This window comes from Triticum urartu, chromosome 2A, assembly GCF_056163025.1.
Source record: "Triticum urartu cultivar PI428250 chromosome 2A, HENAU_Tu73, whole genome shotgun sequence".
In the NCBI taxonomy this organism is placed as follows: domain Eukaryota; kingdom Viridiplantae; phylum Streptophyta; class Magnoliopsida; order Poales; family Poaceae; genus Triticum; species Triticum urartu.
The window spans coordinates 416890377-416907040 of record NC_141874.1 but is presented as its reverse complement, the minus strand read 5'-3'; positions in this window follow the sequence as shown (position 1 = coordinate 416907040).

Below are 16664 nucleotides of genomic sequence, written 5' to 3'. Positions count from 1 at the left end.
GAAAGGCCTCGCACATGACAATGAATGCCGAGATGTGAAGAAAGGAGTCCGGAGCTAGATCGTGAAAATCTAGCCCGTAATAGAACATGAGTCCGCGAATGAAGGGATGGAGATCGAACCCTAGTCCTCGGAGGAAGTGGGGGATGAATACGACCCTCTCGTCGGATCTGGGAGTAGGAATAACTTGTCCTTTAGCAGGGAGCCTGTGGAGGATTTCCGTGGTCAGATATCTTGCCGCCCGGAGCTTCGCGATATCCTCCTCTGTGACAGAGGAGGCCACCCACCGGCCTTGAGGGCTGGGTCCGGACATGACTGGGAGGCTCGGAGCACTTAAGTTGAAACCTGGGTGCTGGAACTCGAGGTTGGAAAGGTTGTGGAAGAGGTAGGCATAGAGGAGAAAGATAGGTCTGTGCCCCTTTATAAAGGCGATGAATATCAAACGCCTCCTCATAGGCCTTAAAGCCCGCCTATTCCCAAGGGATCATACCAACGGAACGGTTGGTTTATCCATGATGAGAATCCCACAATAAGGGGACACGATCTCTGCTTTGACAAGACATGCCAATAAAACCGCATCTTAAGACGTGGAGCGGGAGGCTAAAAAATGGTTCGAAATAATGACCAGGCAGGGACGTGATGTCACGCTACAAAAGTTGTCAGCAGATTGGACGCGTAAAATATTATACTCTCTGCGGTTGTGTGTGGTATTGGTTTTCAGAGCCGGACACGTTTTCTGTGATTCTAAGGTTGCTTTGGGGTATTCGGAGAAGGAAACCGCCTTGCAGTGCTGAAGACAATCTACGTGCCGGACACCTCGTCATTGAAGCCTGGTTCAGGGGCTACTGAGGGAGTCCTGGATTAAGGGGTCCTCGGGTGTCCGGCCTGTTGGACATGGGCTGGACTGATGGGCCATGAAGATACAAGATACAAGACAGAAGACGCTCTCCCGTGTTCGGATGGGACTATCCTTGGCGTGGATGGCAAGCCTAGCGTTCGTATACGAAGATTCCTTTCTCTATAACCGACTTTGTACAACCCTAGCCCCCTCCAGTATCTATATAAACCGGGGGGTTTAGTCCATAGGAAAAATCACAATCATACATGCTAGACTTCTAGGGTTTTAGCCACAACGATCTCATGGTAGATCAACTCTTGTAATCCTCATATTCATCAATATCAATCAAGCAGGACATAGGGTATTACCTCCATCAAGAGGGCCCGAACCTGGGTAAACATCGTGTCCCCTGCCTCCTGTTGCCATCGACCTTAGACGCACAGTTCGGGACCCCTACCCAATATCCGCTGGTTTTGACACCGACGCCCACCACCGCTGTTCCGGATTGTGCGGCGAGCGTCATGCTGCTGTTTCTTAAAAAGAAAGTTGGGATCCAGATAAGCTAACGGGTGAGAAAACCTTACTTTTCGGCTCGCTTGTCGAACTTCCTGTCTTGGCAAATGTTCTGAGCCGGAGGAGAGAATAATTACCTCTTCACCATCTGCGTGGCTGCCTTCCGCGTCATCCTGATAGTGATCATTGTCAATAAGATGTACAAAAAATGAGCCAAGGGATTCAAGTTCTACCTCTGACTCATCATCATCCAAGTTAAATAACTCGGAGGGGTTGGTCTTCTTCTTGGCAGGCTTTTTTGGAGCCTTATTCTTTGTCCGGACCTTCTTGCCCGGCTTATCCTGTAGCTTCTTATTCCAAAAAGGAGAATCGGCCTGCAGAAATCGAATGAGTATAAGAGGATGGTTTAAATGAGGAAATGATTAAATCGAGAATTGTTTAAAGCTTACAGCTGGCGGCTTCTTGAGAGTACATAAGGGATTCAATCCAGTTTTGTTGCATTCTTCCAAAGTCTCATTAAGAAATGACTTGGTCATATCATTGATGTCATCATCAGTCAGTTGTATTTGGCAGTGGCGTTACAGATCTTTTAAGTCGCTGATGTACTCGCACATCAAACCGGGATGATAGCTTAAGGGAAAAACTCTCCAGGGGACCCAGCAGCGAACCAGGTCGATTCCGGTCAAACCATTGGCCATTAAGGCTCTAATCTTCGAAAAGACGGGCATATATTTGGCCCGTTCTGCTGTGCTGATCCGATCGGGGAGGGGTGCCTATTGCTAAGCCAGCTTTCGCAATAACCCGGCAGAGGATTTCCCCCTACTAGAGAGGTGTCTTGACAGTAAAACCACGTTTGGTTCCAGTCCTTAGGGTGACTGGATAGTTTGACGGCTGGGTAGGTGGCGTCTTTCCACCTATGAATTGAAATGCCGCCTAATTCTAGGCTGGGCCCGTCCATAAATTCAGTCAGGCGGTTTAAGTAGTAGAATTCTCTGAATAGTTCTATAGTGGGTTCCTGCTGAAGGTATACTTTGCAAAACACTTGAAAATTGCAGATATTTGTGACAGAATTGGGTCCGATGTCTTGAGGATGGAGTTGGAAGAAGTGCAGTACATCATGGAAATTTTTTGAACCGGGCGGAGTGAACCCCCGGAGCATGTGATCAGTGAAGACGACAACTTCGCCCTCCTTGGGTTCGGGGATGATTTCTACTCCTGGGGATCTCTAGTGAATGGCATTCTTTCAGGCTAAAACACCTACTTGAACATGTTCATCCAACACTTGCTCGATAACCCGGGAAGCGACCCAGTTGCAGGAGGTGACGGTCTTGGTCATTTTTAAGGAAGGTCTAAAAAGAAAATATCGACGGTTTAAGATTATGCTGTTAAGCCGACCATTGATTCAAAAGTAAGCGCTATAAAGAGCCATTGTGTTAAGCTGGAAGATAACACTGAGTTAGGCAGATACATATATTGGCGGATTATAAGGGGACTAATGGTACATGGCGGGTTACGATTTATCAGTTAAGCCACTCAAACAGTTGCCATATTTCATATCTATAAGTGAGGATTTGCTAAGTGATGGAGAAACAGATTCTACAAATTGATGTTATAATTTTAGATCTACAGCAGTTTGGAAATAAAATAAATTCTAGACCTAAAGTGAAGGCAGTGGAAGAACTCATGTGTTCAGGATGGATCTTATGCAGAAAAAGTATCTACTGCGATTGGAAAAAGGATGCTAAAACTACTGTCGTGCGTCTCCAGTATCATGTTCAGATTCAACTACACGATCTAGAGAAGAACATAGAAGAACAAAGAGGAACTCTGACGAACTGGGGCAAACCCTAATGCAGATCTGTTATGTAGAAGGAGGAGTACTTATTGAGGTTGCTGAATAGCAGAGGTGTGCCGTAGTACTCTGGTCCGATTAGGTCGATGCAGGGGTCGGAGTTGAGGACACTAGACAGAGATGGTGGCAGCAGAGCTCGTGCTTGCTAGGGCGTCGCGAAGAGGAAGACAAAGATGAGGGTCAGGGTGGAAAAATGAAAAGAAGGACCCCCTGTCCCTATTATAAGGAGATGGATAAAAGGCATGCAGGGAATCGAGGAGGCCGAAAAATGATTATGTGGCTGCACGAGCGCCTTGATTTTCGGGAGGTCCATTAAATATGAAGATATACTGAGATGTTCTGGGCTTTGTGCGAAGTTAATGCGAGATGACATCATGGCGGGTTAACGTGATTCTGTGAGCTAACGTCATGGTGGGTTATAGCAAGTTCATAAAAATTGACGATGAAAGATTTTGCTAAGTCGAGCACTGAACATTAATGTGAACAAGTTCAAATCAACCAGGGGCCTAATGTTGGGGATATAAATATTGGTTATTGACCTGCCCGGGAGGGGCTGGGTCATACCACTGGTGACTTAAAGATGAAGATGGCGGATCATGAAGCAAAGCCTATTGAAGGCCCAAGACCCAGAGGTGACTTGAGGCCCAAGAGGATGAACCGCAATATGTTCGACTTATATTCACTGGTACGCGTCGTTCCTAAACAAACGGTTTTCAACCCCTTTCCGCGACGGCATTCAGAACCATCGCCAACTGAGTGTGGGCGATAGGGGGGTCCTTCCCACACGGCCCAAAAACCGTTGGGGATATGCCCTCCTGGCACACACGCTCGGCAAAATGAGGTCGTGTGCGACCGGTGAGCGCTCAAATACAGAAATACGTACAGTAGTGCTAAAAAATACAATTATACGACGAAATTGTTTCCGGTCGCAAGTACATCCCACACAGTCAGTCCTCGCTAAACATTTTCGTTCGTATATACATCCCACACAATCGCTACAAGGAAAACGTTTGCGCAAGGTGTCGTAACGCAAACAGTTTTAAAAAGAATGTCGTGTGTGATTGTTCATTGATCCAACTCGGTTTATTCCTAGAAATTGTGTGTGTTTCCTGAGGTCATCGCCCACGGTGTTTTCTCGTAACCGTTTGCAATAGGAAAACCCAATTACAAAGCTAATAGGCCAATTAGCAGGCTAATTGCCGTATTATTAATAATCCATTTACCAATCTAATTGACATTCATATTGAGCACATAATATATTCCATTTCCATATTAAGGAATCAGGATTTCATAATTGAAATACATCAGAGTACAACATGATATAGCTTCAGCACTCAGCTACCCCATTACACAACTGCACCAGCAGCAAGTTTCACATGCAACATCTAGAACCTTTCGAAATTAGCATTATAGATGGTACATAGAGAGATGCATCTCATCTGGAAAACTGCTGAAGCGGAAGGAGAATATTGAGCCTTCATTAATATTGAAGGTCTTTGCAACTTTAGGCCAGGGCGTGTGGATGATTGACCGTCCATCCTTTGACCTCTTCAGGAACACTTTAATATTGAACCGTGGGTGTTGTATGAAAACTTTCCTCGCCTCCTGACCACAGAGGTGGTTGGAGAGGTAATCATCAGTGAACACTGAAAACAAGGATGTGCATAAATGTATTCTCTATGTTGGAAACAGGGTAAAGGAATAAAAAAGGCAAGGTATAATAGTTAGTACCATCTTGTAAGCCTCAGTGCTTCCCATTGTTTCCCTGCAACACATATAAGGTAGTTAGTCATCAGGTTAAGTAAGGGTTTGCATGCTATCAGTAAAATATGTTGATGAAAAATAAGCACATTGCAGATTCATCAGATTAATTCAAGCCACATGGATAACCCATTTATCCAAACCAAGCATGATTACGAACTAGGAACTATAGCACTTGTATATGTTTCTCATGTATTAAGTGCAACCAAATTCGATTTATTCCTCACATGGTATACAATAATAGAATGCAACCACAACAATTGAACATCGCATTGCAGAATTGGACCAAGCAGTTAACTAAACACCACAACAAATGAACCAAATGTTAACTGAGCACCACATTGCACAATATAACATACTCCTAATAGAAGATCAGCGGTTAACCAAACCAAGCATGCTTAACAACTTGGAAATATAGCAATTGTATTTATTTTTCATGTATTTAGTACAACCAAATTCGATTTATTCCTCACATGGTATACAATAACAGAATGCAGCCACAGCAATTGAACATCACATTGCAGAATTAAACCAAGCAGTTAACTAAACACCACAACAAATGAACCAAACGTTAACTGAGCACCACATTGCACAATATAACGGTACTCCTAATAGAAGATTAGACAGATAACCAAACCAAGCATGCTTAACAACTTGGAAATATAGCAATTGTATTTCTTTCTCATGTATTTAGTACAGCCTAATTCGATTTATTCCTCACATGGTATACAATAACAGAATGCAGCCACAACAATTGAACATCGCATTGCAGAATTGAACCAAGCAGTTAACTAAACACCACAACAAGTGAACCAAGCCACAACAAATGAACCAAGCAGTTAACTAAACACCAATTGAACAATATAACATACTCCTAATAGAAGATCGAACAGTTAACCAAACCAAGCATGCTTAACAACTTGGACATATTGCACCCTGAAGAATTGAACATCGCATTTGCAGAATTGAACTATGCAGTTAATTGAACACCACATTGCACGACATATAGAACATATACACTATAGCAAAAGATTGCATGGTAAAATTAGATAGCACAATTCACTAGAATTTGTTAAGGAAAGGCAGTAGCTAGCAAACTGAACATGGGTCCTTATAGTGAGCTAATAAGACAAGATACTCCTCATTGTCGGAGATATCGATGACAATTGGCTCCTTGGACATGGAAGATTGCGAGGCCTCCACATCGTGGGTGCCCTCGTTGTAGTGGTGAGTTGTTTGAGCCGCTCCGGGCACCAACCTGCTAGCTCTCGAGATGAGGTAAGCACGTGCATGATGAGAAAACACCTCGTAGTCTTTGTCAAAGGCACCAACGGTGGCCTCGAGAAAATGCCACGAGCTGTCGTTTAAAGCAGCCAACCACGTCATGGCGTCGGCGCACGAGGCATCAACGGTGGCCCCGACGGCGAGGTGCCCCTCCAAGATCTGGGGGTCGGCATGAATGGCAGCCATCGCGACCTCATCCGCGTGTGCGGCCGCAATTTGCTTCTCCGCTGCCAAATGCTCCTTGAGGTCCTGGCTATACTACGTGCACCATGGCTTAGGCCGGCGCTTATTTGGTGGAGGGGTCGGGGATTTGGGTGGAAGGTGTCGCGCTCGCGCCGGTGGTCGGGGCATGTGGGATGTGGAAGGAGGAGGAGGATGGGGTCGGGTGTGGATTACCTCTCTGGATAGGCGAGGCCGAGCAGCGTGAAGGAGGGTCACCGGCGAGGAGGCGGCGGCGCTGCAAGCAAGGAGTGAAGGTTTCAACTTGTAAAAGAAGGCGGAAACAAGGGAAATGTGGCTTTTGGTAAGGGGAGGGGGCGGGGAGGTAGATATTTCCGCGGAAGCCGAAAATTTGGAATCACTTCAGCCAAAAAGCTGGCGCGCAAAGTGTCATCAGACACGGTCCCTTATTTAGACACGGTCCGAAGATATTTTGTGCTGCATCTCACACGGTTGGTTATAATAAACTGTGTGGGATCTACTTGATTTTTCGTCTTGATTTAAATTGCATAATGGGGTCACAGCAGCCATGGACGGTGTTTGAATGGCTAGACCTTTTATCTGCAGTGATCATGCAACTATATGCGTGTCATAAAAGAATTGGAATTATTCATGGTTCGTTTGGACATTTTTATGCATTAAGTGAGTTTTCAATGCATTTATGTGCATAATTCAAATTTGAACTACATGCACATGCTCCAGTGCATATAAATTGGTTGAAAAATCAAATCTTTGTCCTTGGGTGCATGCTTAGGTCCCATGCAAGAAATGGGAATGAATTTCAAACACCATGGCACCATTGATTGCTGGAAAAACATTGAGATGCCTGGTTTTTAAATTCTAGTAAATCCAAAACTCATCTGAAATTCATAAAACTTGGCATGCTATCATGGAGCAGCATCAACATGCCATGGTAAATTTTTTGTCCCATTTTGGGAAGGTTTGGGTATATGCTTCTCACAAACCAGAGCTTCTCACAACAAGCATGATGGTTTTGGTAGGGACCGCCCCACCTTTGGGGACGAAACGATATCCATTGCCTCTTATTGCTTTCAAAATTTTCTCATGTCAACATAGACAACAGGAGTGTTGTGTTATTTTTTGTGATTTTTCGGGGTTCGTTTGGACATTTTTTGCATTAAGTGAGTTTTCACTACATTTATGTGCATAATTCAAATTTGAACTACATGCACATGCTCCGGTGCATATAAATTGGTTGAAAAATCAAATCTTTGTCCTTGGTTGCATGCTTAGGTCCCATGCAAGAACCGGGAATGAATTTCAAACACCAGGGCACCGTTGATTGCCGGCAAAACATTGAGATGCCTGGTTCTTAAATTCTAGTAAATCCAAAACTCGTCTGAAATTCATGAAACTTGGCATGCTATCATGGAGCGGCATCAACATGCCATGGTAAATTTTTTGTCACATTTGGGGCAGGTTTGGGTATACGCTTCTCATAAACCAGAGCTTCTCACAACAAGCATGATGGTTTCGGTAGGGAACGCCCCACCCTTGGGGACGAAACGATATCCATTGCCTCTTATTGCTTTCAAAATTTTCTCGTGTCAACAAAGAACAATAGGAGTGTTGTGTTATTTTTTGTGAGTTTTTGGGGTTTGTTTGGACATTTTTATGCATTAACCGAGTTTTCAATGCATTTATATGCATAATTCAAATTTGAACAACATGCACATGCTCCGGTGCATATAAATTGGTTGAAAAATCAAATATTTGTCCTTGGGTGCATGCTTAGGTCCCATGCAAGAAATGGGATTGAATTTCAAACACCAGGGCACCGTTGATTGCCGGCAAAACATTGAGATGCCTGGTTTTTAAATTCTAGTAAATCCAAAACTCGTCTGAAATTCCTGAAACTTGGCATGCTATCATGGAGCGGCATCAACATGTCATGGTAAATTTTTTGTCCCATTTGGAGCAGGTTTGGGTATACGCTTCTAACAAACCAGAGCTTCTCACAACAAGCATGATGGTTTCTACAGGGAACGCTCCACCTTTGGGGACGAAACGATATCCATTGCCTCTTATTGCTTTCAAATTGTTTCTCGTGTCAACATAGAACAACAGGAGTGTTGTGTTTTTTATGATTTTTCGGGGTTTGTTTGGACATTTTTATGCATTAGCCGAGTTTTTAATGCATTTATGTGCATAATTCAAATTTGAACTACATGCACATGCTCCGGTGAATATAAATTGGTTGAAAAATCAAATCTTTTGTCCTTGGGTGCATGCTTAGGTCCCATGCAAGAAATGGGAATGAATTTCAAACACCCTGCAACCGTCACTCGGCCGCAAACATTGAGATGCCTGGTTTTTAAATTCTAGTAATTCCAAAACTCGTCTGAAATTCATGAAACTTGGCATGCTATCATGGAGCAGCATCAACATGTCGTGGTAATTTTTTTGTCCCATTTGGGGCAAGTTTGGGTATATGCTTCTCATAGTCCAGAGCTTCTCACAACAAGCATGATGGTTTCAGATAGAACACCCCTATGCAAAGTGAGAGCAGGATTTGTGCATCTCTTAAACACTAACGGTTCTTTTGGATGACCCGTGTGAACCACTTACAAACAATTTGGTGCGATTTGCATCTGTCATATTGGGTATGTTGCCATTTTTCAACTAGAAAGATTGACATTTGTTGATCTAGTAACATTGCCATTTGCCAACCTTGTAACACTTCGATTTGTCAAAATATGAAGCTAAAAATCACTAGCAGTATCTAATTTTTGCAACTAAAATTCAGTAATTAAGCATAGATGGAGGCGAGGAGGCATGTTTAGCCAGGCGTGCAGCGGGCGACGCAGTACTATTCGATTTAACAGCGAGCTTCCCGATACGGCTTTACTGCAGATGAGGGAGAGGGTAGCTGTTCCCGAAATGTTGAACAGCCAATGATGCATCCTCCTTCAATTAGCATCATGTGAATGCATGAGGAAAGTAATGGGAGGACCGGGAAAAGAGAGGCGGCACAATGTGAATGCAACTCAGTTTGCACTCATATAAAGGCGCCCCTCCATTCCAATGCATCTACCACATCGTACGCACCTAAGCATTTGCCTAAGCACCTACACTAATAAGCGCAAAAGTTCCCACTCCAGAACCATGGCGGAGATGCGCGCGAGCAGCCAGCGGCTGTGCCAGATGCTCCACGATGTCGGCCTGCGGCATGGCACCATGGATCGTCTCCATACGGTGCCAGCGACCGGCTGGTGGATGGCCGCCGTCGACACCAGCTACGACTCTCAGTTGGACCAGATGATCATTCGCACCACCAACAGGTTCACCATCGTTAAGAAGCTCGCGGACAACATTGCCGTACTCCTCCAGCCTGCGCGCCCGGGCTCCTCATTGCCTGCCACCCTAATCGGACTCCATGGTCGTAACCTCTTTCAAGCACTGGTGGCCCTGTCACTGCCCACCGACGCCACGAAGAATGTCCACCTAGAGGTCGCGCTCGCCGCGAGGCGCCTTGCCCTGCAAGAAACCGTCGACCTACAGATCCATGTGTATGATCAAATCATTTACATAGGTATCTACAAGGCCAGTGAGGACTCTACGATGTTGGCCTCGCTTGTATGCCTTTGTTGAGAAGCACCTTGACCTCGCCACAAAAGCCGCCGCTCCTTAGCCACCGGTCGGTAGCCCGGCCGGCGCACTGAGTTGGGGAGGAGGAGGTCGTACGTTCCACCATTCTCGTCTCCTGTAACCACCACTGCGATCGCATCATCGTCACCTTAATTCTTATTTTGCTATTGCATTCTCATTCCAGTCAATACAGACATGTGTGATCCCTTTGCTCAATACAGACATGTCCGTTCCAGTCTTATTTTGATTGGCTTGAATGAAGGTCTACCTCGCCATTAGGTGCCACAGCACAGTGTGCTTGCCGTTAGGCGCCGCGGCGCGCTCTGCTCGCGTCCGCTGGCGCGCTCTGCTCACGTCCGTCGGCACGCTCGGCTTGTGGACAGCTTTTCCTTGCATGTTCAACTGCTATATGCGGAACGCTCTGCGGAGCGCTTTGCTCGCGTCCCTCCACGCGCGCTCTACCAGCGGTTGGGTGATACGTCTCCAATGTATCAATAATTTTTTATTGTTCCATGCTATTATATATTCTGTTTTGGATGTTTAATGGGCTTATTTATAGACTTTTATATTATTTTTGGGACTAACCTATTAACCGGAGGCCCAGCCCAAATTGCTGTTTTTTTGCCTATTTCAGTGTTTTGCAGAAAAAGAATATCAAACGGAGTCCAAACGGAATGAAACCTTCGGGAGCGTGATTTTTGGAACAAGCATGATCCAAAGGACTTGGAGTGGACGTCAAGCAATCAACAAGGAGACGACGAGGCAGGGGGCGCGCCTACCCCCCTAGGTGCGCCCTCCACCCTCGTGGGCCCCTCGTTGCTCCACCGACCTACTTCTTCCTCCTATATATACCTACGTACCCTGAAAACATCAGAGAGCACCACGAAAACCTAATTCCACCACCACAACCTTCTGTACCCGTGAGATCCCATCTTGGGGCCTTTTCCGGTACTCCACCGGAGGGGGCATTGATCACGGAGGGCTTCTACGTCAACACCATAGCCCCTCCGATGATGTGTGAGTAGTTTACCTCAGACCTTCGGGTCCATAGTTATTGGCTAGATGGCTTCTTCTATCTCTTTGGATCTCAATACAAAGTTCTCCTCGATTCTCTTGGAGATCTATTCGATGTAATCTTATTTTGCAGTGTGTTTGTCGAGATCTGATGAATTATGGGTTTATGATCAATATTATCTATGAACAATATTTGAATCTTCTCTGAATTCTTTTATGTATGATTGGTTATCTTCGCAAGTCTCTTCGAATTATCAGTTTGGTTTGGCCTACTAGATTGACCTTTCTTGCAATGGGAGAAGTGCTTAGCTTTGGGTTCAATCTTGCGGTGCTCGATCCCAGTGACAGTAGGGGAAACGACACGTATTGTATTGTGGCCATCAAGGATAAAAATATGGGGTTTATATCATATTGCATGAGTTTATCCCTCTGCATCATGTCATCTTACCTAATGCGTTACTCTGTTCTTATGAACTTAATACTCTAGATGCATGCTGGATAGCGGTCGATGTGTGGAGTAATAGTAGTAGATGCAGGCAGGAGTCGGTCTACTTGTCACGGACCTGATGCCTATATACATGATCATACCTAGATATTCTCATAATTATTTGCTTTTCTATCAATTGCTCGACAGTAATTTGTTCACCCACCGTAATACTTATGCTATCTTGAGAGAAGCCACTAGTGAAACCTATGGCCCTCGGGTCTATTCTCCATCATATAAGTTTCCAATCTATTTTATTTTGCAATCTTTACTTTCAATCTATATCATAAAAATACAAAAATATTTATCTTATTATTATTATCTCTATCAGATCTCACTCTTTCAAGTGGCCATGAAGGGATTGACAACCCCTTTATCGTGTTGGTTGCGAGGTTCTTATTTGTTTGATTAGGTACGAGGTGACTCGCGCGTGGTCTCCTACTGGATTGATACCTTGGTTCTCAAAAACTAAGGGAAATACTTACGCTGCTTTGTTGCATCACCCTTTCCTCTTCAAGGGAAAACCAACGCTTGCTCAAGAGGTAGCAAGAAGGATTTCTGGCTCCGTTGCCGGGGAGATCTACGCCAAGTCAAGACATACCAAGTACCCATCACAACTCTTACCCTTCGCATTACATTATTAGCCATTTGCCTCTCGTTTTCCTCTCCCCCACTTCAACCTTGCCATTTTATTAGCCCTTTTTCCTTTCTCCCTCTCTTTCCGTTCACTTTTTCTTTGCTTGTTTGCTTGTGTGTTGGATTGCTTGCTTTTCACGATGGCTGAAGATAATACTAAATTGTGTGACTTTGCAAATACCAACAATAATGATTTTATTAGCACTCCGATTGGTCCTCTTACCGATGATGAGTCTTGTGAAATTAATACTGATTTGCTGAATCTTGTCATGAAAGATCCGGTTTCTGGCCTTCCTAGTGAAGATGCCACTACCCATCTAAACAACTTTGTTGATTTGTGTGATATGCAAAAGAATAAAGATGTGGATAATGATATTGTTAATCTTAAGCTATTTTTGTTTTCACTTAGAGATCGTGCTAAAGCTTGGTTTTGGTCTTTGCCTAAAAATAGTATTGATTCATGGAATAAGTGCAAAGATGCTTTTATCTCTAAGTATTTTCCTCCCGCTAGGATTATCTCTCTTAGAAACCATATTATGAATTTTAAGCAACTTGATCATGAGCATGTTGGACAATCTTGGGAGAGGATGAAATTAATGATATGTAATTGCCTACACATGGTTTGAATATATGGATGAGTATACAAAAAATTTATGCCGGATTGAATTTTGCTTCTAGAAATCTTTTAGATTCAGCCGTGGGAGGCACTTTTATGGAAATCACTTTAGGAGAAGCTACCAAACTCCTAGATAGTATTATGGTTAATTATTCTCAATGGCACACTGAAAGATCTACTAGTAAAAATGTGCATGCAATTGAAGAGATTAATGTTCTGAGTGGAAAGATGGATGAACTTATGAAATTTTTTGCTAATAAGAGTGCTCCTACTCATCCTAATGATATGCCTTTGTCTACTTTGATTGAAAATAATAATGAATCTATGGATGTGAATTTTGTTGGTAGGAACAATTTTGGTAACAACGCATATAGAGGTAATTTCAATTCTAGGCCGTTTCCTAGTAATTCCTCTAATAATTATGGTAATTCCTACAACAATTCATATGGAAATTATAATAAGATGCCCTCTGATTTTGAATCTAGTATTCAAGAATTTATTGGGTCGCAAAAGAGTTTCAATGCTTTCATTGAAGAAAAATTGCTTAAGATGGATGAATTGGCTAGGAACGTGGATATAATTTCTCTTGATGTTGATTCTTTGAAACTTAGATCTATTCCACCTAAGCATTATATCAATGAGTCTCTCAAAGCCATGAGAATTTCCATTGATGAGTGCAAATAAAGAACCGCTAGGATGCATGCTAAGAAAGATTGCTTTGTGAAAGCGTGTTCTTCTTGTTTTCATGATAATAAAGATGAAGATCTAAAAGTGATTGATGTGTCCCCTATTAAATCCTTGTTTTGAAATATGAATGTTGATAATGATGGGACTAGATATGAGTCAACTTTAGTTAGAAGGCGTCCCAAAAATTCGGAGTTTTTAGATCTTGATGCAAAAATTGGTAATAGTGGGATTGAAGAGGTTAAAACTTTAAATAGCAATGAACCCACTATCTTGGATTTCAAGGAATTTAATTATTATAATTGCTCTTTGATAGATTGTATTTCCTTGTTGTAATCCATGCTAAATTCTCCTCATGCTTATAATCAAAATAAAGCTTTTACTAAACATATCGTTGATGCTTTGATGCAATCTTATGAAGAAAAACTTGAGTTGGAAGTTTCTATCCCTAGAAAAACCTTATGATGAGTGGGAACCTACTATTAAAATAAAAATTAAACATCATGAATGCTATGCTTTGTGTGATTTGGGTGCTAGTGTTTCCACGATCCCAAAAACTTTGTGTGATTTGCTAGGTTTCCATGAATTTAATGATTGTTCTTTAAACTTGCACCTTGCGGATTCCACTATTAAGAAACCTATGGGAAAAATTAATGATGTTCTTCTTGTTTCAAATAGGAATTATGTGCCCTTGGATTACATTGTTCTTGATATAGATTGCAATCCTTCATGTCCTATTATCCTTGGTAGACCTTTCCTTAGAACGATTGATGCAATTATTGATATGAAGGAAGGGAATATTAGATTCTAATTTCCGTTAAGGAAAGGCATGGAACACGTACCTAGAAATAAAATTAAATTACAATATGAATCTATTATGAGAGACACTTATGGATTGCCTACCAAAGATGGCAATACCTAGATCTATCCTCGCTTTTATGCCTAGCTAGGGGCGTTAAAAGATAGCGCTTGTTGGGAGGCAACCCAATTTTATTTTTATTCCTTGCTTTTTTTCCTATTTAGTAATAAATAATTTATCTAGCCTCTGTTTTGGTTGTGTTTTTTGTGTTTAATTAGTGTCTGTGCCAAGTAGAACCTTTGGGAAGACTTGGGGAAAGTCTTTTTGATCTTGCTGTAAAAAAACAGAAACTTTAGCGCTCACGAGAATTGATGCCTTTTTTATTGGAGAGTTCTATTTAGTTAATTCTTTTTGCAGATGATTAATAGATAAATTCCTCACGTCCAGAAATTTATTTTATAATTTTTGGGGTTCCATAAGTTTGCGTTAGTTACAGATTACTACAGACTGTTCTGTTTTTGACAGATTCTGTTTTGCGTGTGTTGTTTGCTTATTTTGATGAATCTATGGCTAGTAAAATAGTTGATGAATACAGTAGGTATAACACCCATATAAATAAACAATGAGTTCATTACAGTAGCTTGAAGTGGTCTTTTTTTTTCTTTCGCTAACGGAGTTCACGATTTTTCTACTTTAAGTTTTATGTTGTGAAGTTTTCAAGTTTTGGGTAAAGATTTGATGGATTATGGAACAAGGAGTGGCAAGAGCCTAAGCTTGGGGATGCCCATGGCACCCCCAAGATAATCTAAGGACACCTAAAAGCCAAAGCTTGGGGATGCCCCAAAAGGCATCGCCTCTTTCGTCTATTTCTATCGGTAACTTTACTTGGAGCTATATTTTTATTCACCACATGATATGTGTTTTCTTTGGGGCGTCTTGTATGATTTGAGTCTTTGCTTTTTAGTTTACCACAATCATACTTTCTGTACACACCTTTTGAGAGAGACACACATGAATCGGAATTTATTAGAATACTCTATGTGCTTCACTTATGTCTTTTCAGCTATATAGTTTTTGCTCTAGTGCTTCACTTATATCTTTTAGAGCACGGTGGTGGTTTTATTTTATAGAAATAATTGATCTCTCATGCTTCACTTATATTATTTTGAGAGTCCTTTAGAACATCGTGGTAATTTGCTTTTAGGAATAATAAAAACTTTCATATAAGTGCATTGAATACTATGAGAAGTTTGATACTTGATAATTGTTTTGAGATATGGAGATGGTGATATTAGATTCATGCTAGTTGAGTAGTTGTGAATTTGAGAAATACTTGTGTTGAATTTTGTGATTCCCGTAGCATGCACGTATGGTGAACCGTTATGTGATGAAGTCGGAGCATGATTTATTTATTGATTGTCTTCCTTATGAGTGGCGGTCGGGGACGAGCGATGGTATTCTCCTACCAATCTATCCCCCTAGGAGCATGTGCGTAGTACTTTGTTTTGATAACTAATATATTTTTGCAATAAGTATGTGGGTTCTTTATGACTAATGTTGAGTCCATGGATTATACGCACCCTCACCCTTCCACATTTGCTAGCCTCTCTATTACCGCGCACTTTTCACCGGTATCATACACCCACCATATACCTTCCTCAAAATAGCCACCATATACCCGCGCATTTCCATAGCCATTCAGAGATATATTGCCATGCAACTTTCCACCGTCCCGTTTGTTATGACACGCTTCATCATTGTCATATTGCCATGTGTGATCATGTAGTTGACATTGTATTTATGGCAAAGCCACCTTTCATAATTTTTCATACATGTCACTCTCGATTCATTGCATTTCCCGGTACACCGCCGAAGGCATTCACATAGAGTCATATTTTGTTCTAAGTATTGAGTTGTAATTCTTGAGTTGTAAGTAAAAAGAAGTGTGATCATCATCATTATTAGAGCATTGTCCAAGTGAGGAAAGGATGATGGAGACTATGATTCCCCCACAAGTCGGGATGAGACTACGGATGAAAAAAAAGAGGCCCAAAAAAAAGAAGGCCCAAATAAAAAAATGAGAGAAAAAGAGAGAAGGGACAATGTTACTATCCTTTTTCCACACTTGTGCTTCAAAGTAGCACCATGATCTTCATGATAGAGAGTCTCCTATGTTGTCACTTTCATAAACTAGTGGGAATTTTACATTATAGAACTTGCCATGTATATTCCAATGATGGGCTTCCTCAAATTGCCCTAGGTCTTCATGAGCAAGCAAGTTGGATGCACAACCACTTAGTTTCTTTTGTTGAGCTTTCATACACTTATAGCTCTAGTGCATCCATTGCATGGCAATCC